Below are 19,847 nucleotides of genomic sequence, written 5' to 3'. Positions count from 1 at the left end.
CTAGCTCTCTCTCGCTGTGGCTGCAGCTTCCAGGACCGGCGTGACCCTCAACACCCTCTCCAAGAGTCCACAGCTCCTCAGCGGGTACCAAGGACCCCTCCAACCCGCGGGCTGGCTTTTGTTCCTTGGGAGTGTATGGGGTTTTTGTGACTGACTGCGCAGTGTGGACTGTCCCGCCATCAGAAAGAAGGAGGGTGGCGTCTGGGGGGCGGGGCTGCGGCATAACAAAGGGCTCACAAATGCATGGGATGCCTCCCACAACTGAGTATTTAAAAATCATGATGGAAGGGGAGCTGACTCTGGGTGGTGAACACACAATGTGATTTATGGATGATGTGATACAGAATTGCACACCTGAAATCTATGTAATTTTACTAACAATTGTCACCCCAATAAATTAAAAATAAATTAAAAAAAAAAAAGAATTAACAAAAAAAAAAATCACACCCCAGGCGCTCCCCGGATCTGGGCTCGGTTCATGTATTGTCCAGTATGGGCATGGATTCCAAGCGTGATCATCACTTGCCCCACCGCTAACATTCGCATTTTACATCAGGCTCCCGACCCCGCGGCGGCCACGAGGTCCCCAACCTTTGGGCTGCTGATGGGGGTGAGGGACACGCCTAAAAACTGCCGCACTGCGAAGGAGAGGCCCCGCGAGAGCCCGTGCGCAGACAGCGCGTGCGCAGACTCGGAGCACCGACCCTCCTTAAAACTCAGTTACTAGGTAGTCGAAGAATGATTTGATCTCTTAGTTACTTTGTGTGTGTGTGCGTGTGTGTGTGTGTGTGAGTGAGAGAGAGAGAGAGAGAGAGAGAGAGAGAGAGAGAGAGAGAGAGAGAGAGAGAGAGAGAGAGACATTTAGAGCAGAGAGACACTGAACCTGCGTGCACTCGGGGGAGGGCTAAAACGTTCACTACAGACCTGGAACCTGGTCCCTGCAATTCCACGGGTGAAGCACCCCTCCCCCTCCCGACGGGTCGTCTGAGAGGTGACGTGACCCCTTTTCATCCTCTGGCGAGAGCAGCCGAATGACCCGGGTTCCCGTGGCGGAACGGAGCCGGCAGCTGTTGAGTGAGACCCTCCCAGAACTATCAGCAAGCTGTCACCGTCTCTCTTCCCTGCTGGAGGGTGGAAGGGGGTGGGGTGGGGGCTTTCAACTCCATTCCAGTGCACAAAGAGAAACCCAGAACAAAAAGCCTAGCCGTCCTCGTTGCGCCCAGATGGAAGGTCTCGGAGCAGAGTTCCCCAGACGCAGTAGCGGGTGTAGGGACTAGCGTGAGGTCCGGCGAGAAGCGGAGGAGCGGAAAGTCCGGCCATATGCCCCACTCGTGGGTTTCCAAGGACCTGGGGCCTGACCCCGAGTTTCTAATCCATCTTATGAAGATGCCGAAACGGAGAGGGCTAACAACCTCCAAGGTCACACAGCAAAGTAAAGACAGGGCTCAGGCTGGAATCGGTCTTTCCCGCGCCCCAGCCCTCGGGGAAGGTGACCACGTCCAGGCCGAAAGGGTTGTGGTTGGTGTCAGCACCCGGTCCTGGGGTTAGGGCTCCGGTGGGACCGAGCTGCGTGGGAAGTAAGCGAGAGCTTCACCTGCTCTGCTAACGGTTATCGCCGGCCTGCCAGCGTCAAGGGGGCAGCGATCAGCTTAATGCCGAGTAATTTGAGCCCCTCGCCACCTCCTTCACCTAACGGGTTATTTTCTCAAATTGTTTGAGTCAGATCTCTGCGGAGTGCCTGGGTGAAAACGCGTGTTCAAGATTATGTGGATAAGGGGACCCCTTTCCTTTTGGGTTTCTTTGAGGTTGGGATAGGGTGAGGCTGGAACTCATCCTTCTGAGAGCTCGGACGCCCTTCGGGACTCAGCGCTTTTGGTTCAAGATCTGCTTTCCTTTTCCATGTTTTGCCCATACTGCCCCTTACCCCTCCCCACTTCCGATCCCGCATTCTTGTTAACGGTTCTACTTCCCTTCCCCAATTTGGAATTATGATGCTGCACATTTTTATTTTCACAAGGAGCTGTTTTACTGTTGGAAAGCTGGATACTGATGAGAGCTAAGTCTTTCCCTGAAGTCTTTCAGTTCATCTGCTAACCCTCATCCTTATTCTGTGTAGCCCCTGAGAAGACAGACACTGGTAAGGGTCTTTCAAAGCAAAAAAAAAAAAAAAAAAAAAAAAAAAAAAAGTCCTCACCTGAGTCCTCCAGCGTTTCTTTTTCTCTGTTATACACAATTCCTCTCCATTTAAGTCATTGTACATCAGACACGAAAGTGTCAGAACAATGTATTTCATCACTTTTAGTTTTAATGATGCACTAACATTTCTAAATTTTCCCTTCTTAAGACAGTTGAGAAATAACTCAGTGTAAAATAAAATCCAATGTTTGTTTTATGCATAACTGATGGTGTGGCTGAGGTAAGATTGAGCTATTGAAATTATATTTGCTCTCACAATTTTCAGAGTATATTCAATGGCAGATTCTCAAGAGATTTTGCATTTATCACACAAAGTCATTGTTTTAATTAATTGAAGAAGTTTGCTAGAAAGGAGGCAATACATAGCTGATTTGGTAGTAAAAATTTAAAGCATTGTTTTAAAGCGAGGTATATTTTTTACACACTTATTGACATTACAAGACATCTAGCTTTCGGATTTTCCCACTGCATTCACCAGTAAACACGCAGCTCACTGATGGGGTAGCCTGACAGCCATCTCTGCTGCGGAGATACACGCGGTTTCCTAGGCAACCGACACTTAGCCAATGAATGAAGAGGAATTGAAAGAAAGCGACTGCAAATCCAGCATTATTTCCCTTTTTACTCTTCTCTATGCGCTCCAGCTAGAAATATTGGAAAGCTAATAATCCTAACGTTTATGTAAAGGCGTCAAATGCCCAGAGGATTGGGGCTAGGAACGTCTCAGCCCCATAATGTAACCGTGGGGAGGGGATAGCGGAGGGGGGTTCTATTTTCTCATCCCCCTGTTCATAGCCCACTGTCCTCCCCCTTTCCTCCCCGGCTTTCCTTCCCCCAGATGAGAAGCCAGCTGCTACTGGCAGAGTTAGACGCCCCTGTGCTCTTTAATCGAAGGACTGGAGGGCGGGGACCTCAGAGCCCTAGTACTTCCGCAGTAGCATGGCTGGTGGGGATCAGCTGGCCCAGGTAACAAAAGACTGGAATGAGCAGAGAAGATTCCGAGGCTATGAAAGCAGGGCAATACGGTAACATCTACTTTTGTTCCTCAGTAAGGCTGGCTGTTTTCCCATTGCCGGCGTTCGAATTGGGGTTTAAATGGCCTGAGTCCAGACTGAGAGTGCTGAGCTTTCACGGAAGGGATTTGCCTTCTTTGTCATACAAATCGGCAGAGGGAGTAGAGCCTGGCTTTCCAGCAACCATTTCCATTTTATAAGCACTCTCCCCTGCCCCACACTATCAGTGATTTGTAAGATTCCTAGGCTAGGGGAGGGCTCGCTTTCTGAATCCTAGGTAAATGGCATTTCATGATACAGGTCCAGATTGTGTAAAAAACAGAAATGGAAGAGCGCATGGTACTCTTAAATAAAACATTATACAATACTACAACTGACAGGGTGCCCTTGCAAGGTGCAGTCCATGAAATCAACAAGCTGTTAAATAAATCCAATATGAAATGAATGAGTACACACAGGAAGATATGATGGGGGAGCCATTTTAAGTTTCAGCAGCAGATTGTTACAGTGTTAATGCGATTCTAAGAAACTTAGAAACTGTTCCACATTAGAAACTGTTCCACCAACAACTGCTGCTTGTAAAGATCTAGGCAGCTCACCATTTCTCTTTTAAATCTGCCCTAGACTTAGATTCGCATGCCATTAAATCATGCATAGTTAGGTAAATAGATACACACAGAAACATTTTTCCTCTTGGATTTAGCTGCCTGGTGGGCATTAACTATGTCTTCACTGCAGAAACGGGTCAGCTTCTGAAAAGGAACTCTTGACATGCCCAGCCTACTTTTGAATGGCCACCATATATTCATGCATTTTCAAGAAAAGAATGCATTATGAGAACTTCTGGGATAACTCACTACTTCTTGCAAAATAACCCCTAGAAAGGAAACATATCAAAAGATTTAGTTTCTCACTTATACCCCAAATAATTGAAAACAGAGTCTCAAACAGATATTTGGACACCTATGTTCATAGCAGCATTATTCACAATAGTCAAAAGGTGGAAGCTATCTCAGTGTACATCAACCGATGAGTGATTAAACAAAATGTGGTATATCCTGTTAAAGAACAAAATTCAACTACGTAAATTTGAAGATCTAGTTGGCTTTATAAAGCAATTCATGAATCAGGCAGCATCCGACCTAACAACTAGAAGAGAGCTCTAAGGAGTTGTACATAATGGAAGTTTTTTTAATGGGAAGAAAGGTGAGGCAAGGGAGCCATTAACAAAAGCAAAGAAAGGGTTATATTTAGACCAGGATACCCTCTTTTGGGGAGAAAGGAATGGCAAGGGTTTTTATAATGCAGATTGCCATTTGTTTCTAAGGGGGGATGGAGAGGGCCCACATGATAGAACAGATTACTTCATTGGGGTTGACCAGAAAACTCCAGCCAGGTTGATTAAGATTATGATTATGGAAGAGGTAGAAACAGCGGTTGTAACCACAGAACCAGGTCAAAATTGTCCTATCCTGTTTATTGAGATGCTGAGTTGCTTTTCAGAGACAACAGACTAGAACAGCAAGTCATACAGCCAAAGCATGTGCAGAGGAGAGAATTTGATATAACCGGAACTTGAACACCAGAACCCTTTCAGAAGCAGAAGGTCCATTGTCCAGGAAGATCTGGTGTTGATGTCTCTTACCTTAAGTGGCCAAGCTCCAAGTTCCTCCAATTAAAACTTGCCTGGCCAGAGCTTCTACACACTTGTTCCCCCAAACCCTTAAAAACCTGTCGCAAACAAACCCTAAACTGCTGGAGAGTTCAGGCTTTTGAGCATTAGCTTCCCATTCTCCTGGGTGGTGTCATTCATAATAAAATAGCCAATCTTCCTCCACTGCAATTCTGTGTTTAGTATTTGGCTCTGCTAGAGTCGATTGGATGAACTCTTTCTGTTCTGTAGCAATTAGGTCAGGTATTCAATCTAGGTTTGGTATCATGGGCTTTAGCACAAGTGACTGTTTTGGGCCTGTGGTTTTCTCTTTAACAATACATACAATGGAATGTTATTCAGCCTTAAAAGGCTGCTACAACATGGATGAACTGAAAGATATTATGAGTGAAATAAGCTAGTTATGAAAAGATAAATACTGTGATTTCATGTATATGAAGTACAAGAGTAGTCAAATTCATAAAGACAAAGAATGATGGTTACCAGGGGCTAGGTGGAAGGGGAGGGTGAGTCAGTGTTTAATGGTACAGAGTTTCAGCTTTGCAAGATGAAAAGAGTTCTGGAGCTGGAAGGTGGTGATGGTTGTACAACAACGTGAATGTATTTAAGGCCACTGAACTGTATGCTTAAGAAGAAATTTTTTTGTATGTGAATTTTACCACAACTGAAAATAAAATTTGTTTAAAAAAGATTAGTTTCCCAGTATCTTCTAAATAATGAGTGGAATTTTTTTGTCTTGGTGCTAATATAGTGCTCCAAGTTTCTCAAAAATATGTAATGAAACTAAAACTTGGTGCCCAGCAGAGCCAAACACTGAACACCCGAGAATTGCAGTGGAGAAGTTACTGTTGCTTTATTACAGGGCACCAAGCAAGGAGAACAGGAAGCTATTGCTTAAAAACAAGAATTCCCCAATGGCTTGCAATCAGGGAGTTTTAAAGGCAAAAAATCATGATTAATCGTAAGTACGGGGTTCAGGGTCATGAGCTGTGTTGACTGGTCAATTCTTCTGCAAGCTTCAGTAATTTTCTTCATCTGATTTATTTAGCTCTTGGTGGCATCCTGTCAAGAGTCTCTGTGGTTGTAGCCAGGTGGTCTTTCCTGCTTACAGAATTCTGCAGGACATCTTGAGATTGTGAGTCAGTGATACTATCTTAAGAGCAGGAAACAAAAATAACAACAACAAAATAGAGCTATAGGGGTGGCCGGATGGCTCGGTTGGTTAGAGCGTGAGCTCTTAACAACAAGGTTGCCAGTTCCGTTCCCACATGGGCCAGTGAGCTGCTCCCTCCACAACTAGATTGAAGACAACGAGCTGTAGCTGAGCTTCCAGAGGGGCGGCCAGATGGCTCAGTTGGTTAGAGCGCGAGCTTTCAACAACAAGGCTGCCGATTCAATTCCCGCATGTGATGGTGGGCTGCGCCCCCTGCAACTAAGATTGAAAACGGCGACTGGACTTGGAGCTGAGCTGTGCCCTCCACAACTAGATTGAAGGACAACGACTGATGGGTCCTGGAAAAACACACTGTTCCCCAATATTCCCCAATTAAAAAAACAATAGACTTTACATCTTGTGGTTAACAGGCTACATTCTTCTATTATCTTACGCAAAGTATACCATTCTAATCTTCCCTGAAACTTGCTTTATAGGTAGGCCTCTGGGCTCCAGAACATGACCATGTTCCAGTGCAGCTATGACTCTTAAAAAAGCTAATTTAGTAATTTTAACTAAAAGCTAAATTCTAATATGCCTAGTCTTTTATGATTTGCTGTTGATTTCACATGGATAGATAGATAGATAGATAGACAGATAGATAGATATTTTAAAAACCAATATCCATATTATCATTTATTGCTCAGTCTTATGGCCAGTTGACCACTGAAAGTGATGTCAGGGACATCTAAACGACTAATTAGATCATGACGCTTCCTTGCTTCCATTGACTCCCTATACCTCAAGTTCCGAATTCTTAGCAGAGAATCCAGGCCCTTCAAATCTAGATGTGATCGACTTTTCCAGTATTACCTGCCATCCTTCTGCCTAGGCATTCCAGGAGACATGGACCTGCCCACTGGTCTCCTTTTTAGAACGCGCTCTCTGAGCCTGAGCCTCTGCTCGTACTGTTCTATCAACTGAAATGACCATCTCCCCTTTTTCATCTGGTGACATTTCATTCATTCTTCATGATGCACCTCAACTATCTGTGATACGTCCCCTGGTTGCCAGAAATAATGAACTTCCAATGCTCTGTTCTCCCAAAGGTTTCTTCATATAGGTACTATGGGTTTTATGTTTATTACGTTACAGCAATGGTCACCAAGCTTTTTCATTGCACACCTTTACTAGGTAAAAAAAAGGTTAAGCACACATTCCCAATATGTGTATATTTATTTATTCATAAGCCATTTGTATTTATTTTTATAACCTAGTATTTCAAGGTACAATATACGTGTACTTAGAATGAGGTGTATCATATCAGATGTTCGTCAATATTTCAAATACACTTTTCCATAGGTTTAATTTTTTCTTGGCCAACATCTTGTCAGACTTGAGTTCTTCCTGTTTTTTTGTTTTTTTTTTTAACCTGGCAATGGGCTTAACTAAGAGCTTTTATAAGGAGCAGAGTGTCAGTTTTTCCATTTCCTTATTTTTTTATGTCTTTGCATCACTGATATCATCTTCACTTTGCAATTTCTTTGCTGTAGTTTCTTAAGCTACTTGCCCAGTTGTGAGGATCAGTGGAGCAAAATCTAGATAACATGGTCAGTTCCTCGTTTGTGGAGTTTCTTTTCCAGGGAGTGATTCATGAATCACAGCCTCAAGACATAAGCATCCTATGAAGACACCAGCATCATTTGGAACATTAACATTTTAAAGCATAGTTTATTTTTATAGGAAAGAAGTATAAACAGTTCTTATCATTTCTTCCCACACTGCAAGGGCTGCTCTTGCTGCCCCACATCGAGACCTCTGGATTAGATTAGAGTTAGTTCCATAGATGCCTCTGTTGGCTTCTCTTTGACCCCTTGATGACAAGGACCATATCTTATTAGCCTTTATATCTCCCACATTGCCTGAAACTAAGTATAAACAAATAATAAATATTCTTTGAGCAACTAAAGTACTCAAATATATGGAAATCAGAAACAAACAAACAAACAAACAAACAAACAAAACCAGTTATTTCTAACCCAAACAGGAATAAGTTGTTCTTCAGGTAAGCACTAGAAAACCATCCTTTTTCTTTATCATTACCGCCTGGCCTAGCCAGGCCACATTTCATCCTTCACAGACTCTGCTGTCCAAGGGGGATGTTGGATACTGCAGGTCCCAGAAGGTACTCCCTCCTCTGGAGTTATCTTTCAATTCGCTGTCGGAAGCTGCCCAGCCCTTTTCTCACATTTACACTCTCTTGTCCATAGTGGGAATGCATACCTGAGACTCCTGGTTAAGACTACATAATGGGGCAGAAGGGAAGGAGAGATTCCTTAGGAATCACCATTGAGTTACTGTGTCCTCCTTGGCATGTAAAACAGGGGAATTAATCAGGCAGCTATTTTCTGAGCAAGCATGTTTGAAGATGACAGAACAAAGTGGTATTTCCCTCTCCTGAAGGAGGAGAGGAAACAGAAATGTGAATCCCATCTTTCATGAACCTAAAGGAAAGATGAAACAGTCAGTACCAACTTTCTGGATTCCCTTTGTAAAGAAAGATTCCTTTGGGAAACCTAGAAAAAAGATTAAGTCATGTATAAAGTTAGGAAAAGTCACAATTGTCCCATACTTTTTGGAAACAATATTCAATGCTAGAAGATGATAGAACATTCCTATAAAATTTTCCAGGAAAATGTGCCCCCATATTTATACATCCAGTTACATTGCCTTTTAATTTTAAAGGTAACAAATAAATATTTTTGAACGTAAAAGAACTAAGGAAATGTACTTTTTGTGAGTAATTGTTTTTGGGGAAAAAAAGGATCCCAGAGAATATAGAAATAGATTTTTAGAAAGGTTTGGCTCTTTGATAGCATGTGACCTAAGGTATAATGCTGCCTCTGAAACAAATACAGAAGTCCTTCAGATGGGGAAAGTTCTGCTCCTTCAGTGAAGGGCATTGAAAATGCTATTCCAAGATGCTGGTGGTGACCTTGGCTAAGGACATTAGACTGCCAGGTCTTCATCAAGTCTCCTACAAATTGAGATTATTACTGCCTTACAGGGAATCGGTTGTTTGCCAATTTATTCTGGAAGCTACTTCTGTCACAAAGAGTAGAAGATATCAAGTGATGGAATAACAGATTGCACAGATGTTTAAAAGTATCACATAAAAAATATCATAACAAATTGTAAGACTTTTAGACTGAAGATCAAAGCAACAAAGGCATCTTTTAAAGATCTCACTATGCAAAATAAGAGTTTGTCTGAAGAGGTGAGTGGGCTTACAGACACGGTCAGAGGGTTTGAAGAAAGGAATCAGATTGCAATAGAAAATCTGCTTCTTACTTTGACAACTAAGGATGAATGCCATGTTAGAGAAACATGCCAAAACTCTGGAAACATCACATATTTTTATAAGGAATTTTGTAAAAACTTTCAGAGGCAAAAATATGCTGTAATGAAGCTAAACTAGTAAAGAAAAGATGAAGTCTAGTTTCCACCAAGCTTAAGAAGAAAATGACCCAATTTAAGAGGAGCAGTTTTTGTGGGAAAATGACTGGAGAAAGAAATACTCTGAGCTCAGTGAGCTAACAAAATTGTATGGGAACTCTTAGAAAGATACCAGAAACCTTGTGTGCAAAGAGAAGGAAATTGTAGTTTGAAATCATTGCATTTTGTAGTGGCAGCAGAGGCAGATCACTGGAGTGAGATTTTATTAAAGATTGTGGAGAAGGAGGAAGATGAAGAGCTCATAGACAAATCTTTGTTAAATCCTTGGTTTCTAACATAAACTGACTAGTGAGGTGACGTTTAAGCATAACATTTGTCCAGAATCCTGCTGGAAAACAAAAGAAAAAACCTTGCAGCAGAATGTACGAATCCTTCATGACTTCTTATCTCGAGAAATACATGGTTCTGAAAAAGAAGCTGATTCATGCCTGGTATAAATAGGAAAAGAAACAGCAGAAGCTACCAGCTGCAGAGGAAGTGAAAACTTACAAGCAGAATGAAGAGACATTGATGAATTATGGCCAACAGAGAGATCTTACAAAACCCCAGATTGTTCTTTTGGTGAGAAATCTCATGACAGCTGGCCCACGGTTCTCACTGAAGTGGAAGGTGAACTACGCCAGCCTGGACAGACATGAATGCAGCTTAACCAGTGACTTCCAGATAGAAATCCTCTTCACCATGCTCCTCTCCTGTACCCACTAAATTGGAGGCACAAAAGCTCTGCCCTGTATCCACGCGGATGATGTACTCACAGCTCTGAAGTTTACTTCTCTCATGAAAGAGATACGTCCCAAATAATCTGTGAACGGGCCCAAGTCTGAATGAGCATTTTGAGCCACATTTTGCAGACTGTGAAGATGAAGCCATATGATCTGGGCCATGATATGAATTTTCTGGAACAAAATTTGCCTAGGACCTGGGCTCCAGGAGGCTTTATCAATAAACCCAAGTAACCTCTTCCCTTTAACAGTGATGAATATCAAAAGTAATGCTGTTGGGGCCGGCCAGGTGGCTCAGGCGGTTGGAGCTCCGTGCTCCTAACTCCGAAGGCTGCCGGTTCGATTCCCACATGGGCCAGTGTGCTCTCAACCACAAGGTTGCGGTTCAATTCCTCAAGTCCCACAAGGGATGGTGGGCTCCGCCCCCTGCAACTAAGATTGAACACAGCACCTTGAGCTGAGCTGCCGCTGAGCTCCCAGATGGCTCAGTTGGTTGGAGCGCGTCCACTCAACCACAAGGTTGCAGGTTCAACTCCCGCAAGGGATGGTGGGCTGCACCCCCTGCAACTAGCAACGGCAACTGGACCTGGAGCTGAGCTGCGCCCTCCACAACTAAGATTGAAAGGACAACAACTTGACTTTGAAAAAAGTCCTGGAAGTACACACTGTTCCCCAATAAAGTCCTGTTCCCCTTCCCCAATAATAATAATAAAAAAAAGTAATGCTGTTGTCAGAGAACCTGGACTTCCAATAGGAGGATACCCACGCAGTCCACTGGGGCACCCCCTCACCATGGGTGGCTCTGGGCCTCTGCATCTTCTTTCATGTCACATTCCTGCTGGGCTTCTCCTCCAGACTTAGAGAACATTGCATACTTGAAGCAGGCTTTCACACAGAGTAAGGGACCTGTCTTCTGGCCCTGAAGAGAATCCACCCTTCAGAATCTGAGCCTTTCAAGTCCTCTGCTTCTGACCTGAGATGACCACTTCCCCCTCATCCCATCCCCGGGCCAGGGGCTATTTGTCTTCACCTTTTGCAAGTTTCAGGAATGTCTTTAGGCTCCATAGCTGATCCTTCTCTCCTGGCTTGTCACAGGACAACTCACAGATCTCCCCAGACCTTCATGGTGACAATGAATGGACTGTTGAAAACATCCCTTATATTTCAAATCCTACTACTTTTTGCTGAATTTTTTATTTGCTTGAGCTGACCTGAAATTGTGCATTTTGAGCCACATTTTGCAGACTGTGAAGATGAAGCCACCTACAGTATTACCTGATTGTTTTATTTTGGTTTCTGTAATTCAAGTAATTAGCAAATTATTTTAAACATTATGAAAATATTTTGAAAACTAAATATCTTTAATTAATATATTTTTTTAATTTAAAAATATTGTTAAGCTACCCTAACATGGAGAAAAAAGACACCCTTATTGTAATTTGAAGTGTAGTGAGGAGGTCTCCATCTACACATCATACTAATTCCCTTACTCAGGAATCGAATGACCTGGAATGTCACCACTGTGACTGGTTCCTTTGTTCTAGTTGTTGCCTTTATCCTAGAAACTGACTGAAATCATATGTGTCCTGAGAGGGGCAACACTGCCATTTGAAGGGTGCATGGAGTTGCCAGGGAGAATGTGTTATGTCCCATGGAAAGTGAATATGAGAAAACAGGGCTTGCGTCACAATGCTTCTCAAAGCCACTTTGGTTCTAGGTGTAGGACCAAATATGATACACTGGCACTATCCCCAGGTAGGCAAAGTAAAAGATGTGGTAGCCCTTCTAAGGAGAATGGGATGGCTCTGGCCTCCTCTTCCAGGTAAACTAGGATCCTGTGTGAGGGCCTCGGGCTGCAGCCTGGTGCACTCAGCTTCATCATTTAAGGTGACAATTAGAGGCCACTGAATTCATCCCTCAGACATTCACTGTGTGTCAGGCACTGGTCTAGGCAGCGGAAAGACAGCAGCCTAAATCCATGCCCTCCTGCAGCTAACGCTTCAGTTGAAATTGTCAAGTTAGAAAAGTCTGCAGGTTCTGGCCTTTTTGCTGTTGTTGTTTCTTCCTTGTTTCCTTTCTCCATCATTGGTTTTTTTCATTCCGTTTTTATTCTTTTCTGTACCTTCCTTCTTTCTCCTGCTAAATAGAATGTGGTGAGACAGAGTAATTAAAGGTTTCAAAGGACTTAGGTGATACTGTAATAAAAAGTGTCCGGGACGGCTTATTAGACAAGGTGCAATCAAGGTTATCTGAATCACACAGATGCTTTCAGTAATGACACTGCTCTGTTCTCCAGTCTGGCTCTCCTTCCTCCCTTTTCTATTTCTTTTTCTCTATTACCTGTGTCATGCTGGGTGTCATGCGGGGTCTCAGCTCCCGCTCCCCACATAAGGACGCAGGATATGGTGAGGCCAAAAAGGAACACCCATGGAGCCATAGACAGGGGAGTCATACCACTATATTCTCGCTGGCGGCTGGGTTGGAGACACAGGAAGCAAACATCTGCCAGCACTCCAACAAGGGGTCTTCCTGCACCAGTCTAGCTGGAGGCCGGGCGAGATGCACACAGGAAGTAGGATCCACAGGATCCGCAATCCACCGTCTACTTTTCTGCCTGCCAACCAACCAACCAACCAACACAGCCACGGCAGTTATATTAGGTGGCTAATGGCTAACCGGTTAAGAGCTATGGCCATCCAGCCACAGCGGATGGCCATCTGATTACAGCTGATGACCATCTACTACCCGAGCCAGCACCTTTCCACATGAGGCCGAGAGCCTGGAAACTGCTCTCTGGGACTCTGTCCCCACAACCTGCTATAGGAAAACAAGTGATTCTGAGATTTCATTGAAAACACACACACACACACACACACACACACACACACACACACACACACACACACACACACCAAAGAAACAAACCTTCAGCCTAAAAATTGGTGTCTTTAGTCATTAGAGGATCATCACTAAGGTGACCTCTAAGTCAAAAGCCAAATCATGTTGGAAGACCCAAACTGAACAGCAATTCCCACCAGTAACCAAAAAATTACTCCTTCTTCCCATAGCGATAGCCAGGCAAGAGTGAAGTTTCAATGCCTAAAGGACTCCACCCTTTGGGCTCTTCCACACGTAATACCACACAGAAAGACCAGGGTTTCCCCAACATCCTTATCCACTGTCAGGTTAGCCAGGGAAGGTTTGGAAGGTAGGTGACTATGTTTACAATGACAGTTTGGTTTCAAAATACAAGAGGCGCTCAATTTACTAGGAAGAAGAGTTGCCCACATACATTAGCTTCCTCAGCCTTTCAATGACTAGTTATGTGACATTGGACAGGCCACCCAATCTGTCCCTGCGGCAGATTGGGTCCCTGGGAATAATAAGAATAATGACATGCCTTCTTAAGATGACATAATGTTGCCATGTTCTTTGAACTCTTCTAAGGTTGGTACCGAAGGATTATTATAGCAGGGTATTATTATAGCAGTGGTGGTAATGCGTCAAAGTTGGATTAATATAACCCTTGTAGTTGCACCCTGGAACTTAACTTTCTTATGATTCTGTATTCTTTCATACTCTTAGTACATAGATTAGTACATAGATTAGACTAAAAACATTGTTCACTAAGTGTCATTGAACTTTTCTTTTTTTTCCCATAGTTGGCAGTCTTTAGTTACTAAGTGACTACTGTTGCAGTGTGTGTGTGTGTGTGTGTGTGTGTGTGTGTGTGTGTATCACTTGTGCCTGGCATACAGTAGTCATTCAATAATTGTTTGTAGGATAAACATATGCATGAATAAGTAAAGACGTGCTTGGGAACTCACCTTCTGAAGAGTGGCCTTCTGTACAAGCCAGGTGCCATGATTACGATTGCTGCATTTTATGAACTGAGATTAGCTATAAAGGAGACCTTTTTGGTGGAGACATATTAAAGTTTGGGGTGAATACTGAAACGGTCAGACGTATTTAGATATGGTCCTGAGCAAAGGTAATGCACAGACTAGTGGCATGGTGCAGCTCCATCTGGCGCCTTTAAAGACCTCCTGCTCTCTGATTTAATATACAAATATATGTATAGACATACATAGATTCTTAAACTACGAAAGGATAGATTTAGAAAGTGTTCAGACCGTAGGTGTACAGCTCGATAAATGTCCTAGTAAACACCAGCAGCCTTCCAGGAGCCCCTGGGTGCCTCCCATCCCCATCCCAAAGAGTAACCTCTGCCCTGACCTTTAGCACCAGGGGTGTAGTATCCTGCCCTAGAGGGACATTATAGAAATGGAATTAACAGTTTGTACTCTTTTGTGTCTTGCTCCTTTTTGAGAGATTCATTCATCTGCTTGCACACTCACACACACACACACACTCACACACACACACACACACTCACACACCTCCCCCGCCATTCCCAGTTCCTTACGATGCCACGATACCACTGACACCATGCTGCCTCCTTGGTACTGTGATGAGGAGCTGTGCTGATTTATGTGAAGGTGTGCCTCGACCCCGAAGCTGGGTGCCTGTGTGGAGCCCGGGGAGTGGACAGCCCGCGGGGGGGCAGTGCTCACCGTGTTCAAGGGCATCTTTGTGTCTCCCCACCACTCAGTGCAGGGCCAGGAGCAGATGGCTTCAGTAAATGTTTGCTGAGTGAACCCGATGAATGGGCATTTTGTCACTGGATCTTTTCATTTGTTCCTTGGCTTGTTCCCTGACTCTCCTTGAAATACAGCTGCTTTCATGGGCTGAGTCTTTATTGGGCAGTTGTGCTTGTTTTCAGTGCCAGGAAGAAAAAACAAGTGCAGAAACGGACCCTCCAAGGCAGCCATATTCTCTGCAAAAAAAGACCTCCTTTGTGCCAAGAATAGAACTGTCTACACACGAGATGGGGGTTCAGAGTCCATCAGGACTCAAAGGGCCTGTGTATAGACTCAGAATGACGGGCTGGCAGACAGGTCATTGACTCAGGCAATGTCCCAGCACCAGTGGGGGGAGGGGTTTTGACATTCTGGGGAAAAAAACCCACACTGCGGAATGGCCAGCCCACCACCCCCTCCTACCTGCAGGACCTCTGCAGACGAATCTGTTTCTATATCACATGGTCCCTTTTAGCAAGAGGGTGTGCGTGTGTGTGTGTGTGTGTGTGTGTGTGTGTGTGGAGAGAGAGAGAGAAAGCAACAGAGAGAGAGAGAGAGAGAGTCTTTTGTTCTGCTATCCTCCATGATTGCTTATCTGGCTGGAAGATTTTAATAAAACATCAGAAGATTCACCCATGAGACAGGATGGTCTTTCACTTGTCACTGATGTGAACCTAGGGATATAAGTCCTGTCTTCCATGTGATAGCTGTTGTTTCTTGGTTCCTCAGTGAGTCTCACGGTGCCACCCGACACGACATTCTTTTCAGAGCCTTAAGTAACTCCCCAGCACACTCACGGGTACAACACACACAACCACCTATCTTCTCACCCAAATAAGGGGACACACCACCCATGAAAAACATTCTCCCCCATGGGTGTTTGCTTATCGAAAAAGCATTGAGTCACAAAATAAAATCACACTGAGACTGACACTTAATTGAAATATTAAAAGTTGGGATTGTGTGGGGAATTCTGAGGTATCAGATAAGAAACCAGAGCAAGAGGACAGAATACAAGTCCCACTGACTTTGGTGGCACTGCCCCAGAGCACCTGTCCATCTTCATCCAGGGCCCACCATGGAGGGACAGCCCTCAGGAGCTGACCCGGGGAGGTGGCATGGTGCAGCTCCATCTGGCGCCTGCGGGCAAGTCTTCCTCCCTTGTCTGGAAGCCTGTGTGTTCCCTTCAATTCGGGCTACTTGGCCTGGCATTCCATTCCCCCTCCCTCTTCCAGCTGCAGGGGAGAGGAGGCTCTGGCTGGGTGCAGGATCCAAGGCCCAGATTCACCCTGCAGCAACCAAGTGCCTTCTGGGCTCCTCGTCTATTCTCTGACAGTTCATTTCCTTGTTTGAAAATGTGAGTCATGATACCCAGCTCAGAGGCTTTGCTCACATTTTTCTTCCCCTTGCCCCAGCACACCCCCTTCTCTTCTTTCAGCCTAACTGATTGGTAGCCCCCACCCCCACCCCACTCGGCCTGGCGACCTGTCTAGCCTAACTCAGCCTTCTTCAAACCCTTGGCCCATACTCTTGGTGCCTCCACCCCTCATTGACCGTCTCTGTGCCCTGCCCTCCATTGTTAGTTATTGTCTTGTCTCTGCAACAGGCTCTCTACGCCTGGAAATCATGGTTAGATACTCTATTGCTCAGAGCTCAGCATATCACAAAAGCTGCTGACAGAAGCAGGGATCAATAAGGTGGGTGCCAACTGCTCTCTTGTTGGAAACCCCTTTCCTGCTTCGCTCTCCTAAATCCTAGGCTCTTTGTCTGTGCCTTCCCTAAAATGAGTGGATGTGCACCCAGCTGTTCCTTTGGTCCCGCCCGACTGAGGAGGCACCTTTTTAGTCATCACTCCTGGTTCATCGAGAGCCAGATCTGCACTCTGGGAGGGTAGACTCTGGGCTCCTGTGGAGTGCAGGGTGGAGTGAAGAAGGGGGCAGCCTCCACTGTGGCCCTGGGTGGGGCCGCCCAGTCTAATGCAGAGGCTGAGCTGACTAACAAGCTGTCCTCTGGGAAGGGCAGAGCTGTATTGAAGCTTAGTTAGTTAAGAAACTGTGTTGGCATTTTTAAAACAGTTTTTTTCGATTTTGCCTGTGAGTAATAGTGACGCACAGTTCAACTTGTTTCCATTCATTTTAAGTTGTTTCCCCCCTCTGGAGCAATAAGATACGATTATCTTATTTTCCTTTTGTGCCAGGGCCTGATGACATCAGAATTTGGGCAGAGGGTTTTCTTTTGTGTGCTAAGAAACATTATGGGACAACTGCTGCCAACAAAAATATTTTGTCTGCATTTGTGAAGAGTGAGTGGGGAAAGCTTGGATGAGGAGGCAGAGGGCAGGGTCAGGGGAGGAGAGGTAGATGTGGTTGAGAAACTAGCCTTTTAGGAGATTCAAGGATTGATAGGGGAAGTTAAAAAATATATATGAAGGGTTCTTATAGCACTAAGACAATCTAACATTCAAGAAGTCTTCCCTGGAAGTAGATTACTTGTATTAGGCAATCTTGGTATAAGAACATAATCCTCCTATTTCAAAAATGAGGTAAAAGGAAAAGCTGCTTTAAAAGAATCACTCAAATTGTTGTGTTGAGAATAGATGGTAAGGGGATGAGGGCAGAGGCAGGGAGACAATTTAGAAGGTTAGCGCACTGAGTCCAAAAGAAGACCATGGTGGAGGTGATGGAAGTGGTCAGAGTTTGGGTAGAACCAACAGGACTTGCTGATGAAGGGGATGTAAGGTGTGAAAGGATGAGAGGAGTGAAGGAGAACACCAAGGGTTTTGAACTGACTGCCTGGAAGAAGGCATGTATTCCTTTCTGAGATGGGGAAGATTGTGGGAAGGGCAGACTTTCCTGGGGGAGCCCTTGTTAAGTCACTAGTTTCCAGCACACATTCAGATGGTGATGCTGGGTGGGCAGCTGACTCTATAAAGTTGGAGCTCAGAAAGAGTTTGTCTCCAGAGACTCAAATTTGTGAGTCCTCATTGGTGTGCAGAAGGTACATAGCTAGGGGCTGCTGGAGACCACCTCGCAGGGAGAGCAGCTAGAGCAGTGGTTGGACACTGGAGCACGTTAACAGGGGAGGCTGGGACTGAGAAGCAGCAGTGCAGCTTGAGAAGGTGGGAACAGTTCAGTGAAGGGAAAGGCAGCCTGACTGCAGTGAGTTAAAGAAAGAAAGGGGGAAGAGGAAGTGGAGACAGCCACAGGAAACCTTAGGTTCATCAAACCTAAATGTCCACTGATGAATAAGTGGATAAAGAAATTGTGATATAATATATATATATATATATGTGTGTGTGTGTGTGTATATATATATATATACATATATACATATATATATGTGTGTATATATATATATATATATATATATATATATATGTAATGGAATATTACTCAGCCATAAAAAAGAATGAAATCTTGCCATTCGCAACAACACAGATGGACCTTGAGGGCACTATGCTAATTGAAATAACTCAGACAGAGAAAGACAAATACTACATGATGTCTCTTATATGTGGAATCTATAAAAACCAACAAAACAAACAAACAAAAACACAACCAAGCTCATAAATACAGCCAACACATTGGTGGTTGCCAGATGCAGGAGGTAGGGAATGGGAGAAATGAGTAAAGGAGGTCAAAAGGTTAAAAAAATTCCATCTGCTCCTCACATTTTGTACCCAACCCCTTCCTCCCGTCCCCAGCAGGTAGGCAGTGACAGGTGACTATTTCTGACTAATGGGCAGAAGATGTGATGTGTCATTCTGGGTTGGAGCACCAAAAGGCCAGATACAACCCTGCAGCTCCCTCTTCTGCTGTTGTGACCCAAGGTGTCAGTCTGGGTCCTAAAGGACTACATGGGGCAGAGTCCTCACTTCACCTCCTACCCCCTTGCCTCCCATCCTAAGACAGAAGTACATCATGAGCTAAAGATAAAATTTATTTCATCAAGCAATTGCCATTTCAGGGTTAAAATGTTAGCATAGCATAACCTAGCCTATTCCTAACCCAAACACCACATTACCAACCATGGCAAATAACAAAAATCAGAGCTGACTCTGGATTAAAGGCCCAAGGATCTCATGACAGACTACTGTGATGCTGTAAACTTCCTGGAGGTTCTCATGACTAGCACTGTGAACATGCCAGGGGCAGCTCCATCTTCAGATGGCGTACATTATAAATCCAGGACTTACCTTTAAAGCTTCACCTAGAAGGGAGGTGACAGGTGTCTTTCCCACAGAGCAGTTTTCTTATCCACAATCTAAAAAATTCTGTAATTCTTGGTTTTTAATGACTTTCACACCAGACAAAGGCTCACAACCCAAACTGGTGGCAGGAAGAGGAGAGGGATGAATCAAAATATCCGAGACTCCCTCACCCTCTCTCTTCAAGCAGACAGCTGGTGGGCTGGCCTTTTTCACAGTCTGCTGCTGGGTACTTTTGCATTGGTGGGCTCTGGGCTATCTGGGAAACAGGGCCTCCTGCTCCATCGGAGTATTCTAAAATTGCAGAATCTGGAGAATAAAGACAGCAAGGCCCTCACCTCTCCCTTTATGAAAGGGAAAGCCAGGCACTGCGTCTAACCCGCTTCCTTCCCACCTGCCACCTAGTGGTTCCCCGGAGAATGGCATTCTCGGCCTAGGGCTGGCGGAAGAAGGCTCGCGTTACCTTTGTGCTTTCTTATCTGATCTTCATAGGGTATTAGCTCTGGAAGGCGCCCTAGAGATAATCTAAGCCAATCTTCTCAATTTTCAGCTAAAGTAACAGAGACCTAGAACAGAGGCAACGATCTAATTAGTGGTGGAGCCAGGCCTAGAGCCTAAGGCCCGGAGGAGGCCCTTATTTATTCTTTTTTTTCCCTTTTGACATAGTCAAACAGCATGACTTAAAGTGAGCCATAGCCACCGAAAAAGGCCTTTAACTTGATTTGAAA

This window comes from Rhinolophus ferrumequinum, chromosome 9 (genome assembly GCF_004115265.2).
Source record: "Rhinolophus ferrumequinum isolate MPI-CBG mRhiFer1 chromosome 9, mRhiFer1_v1.p, whole genome shotgun sequence".
Classification (NCBI taxonomy): Eukaryota; Metazoa; Chordata; class Mammalia; order Chiroptera; family Rhinolophidae; genus Rhinolophus; species Rhinolophus ferrumequinum.
Note: the sequence above shows the minus strand (reverse complement) of the source record.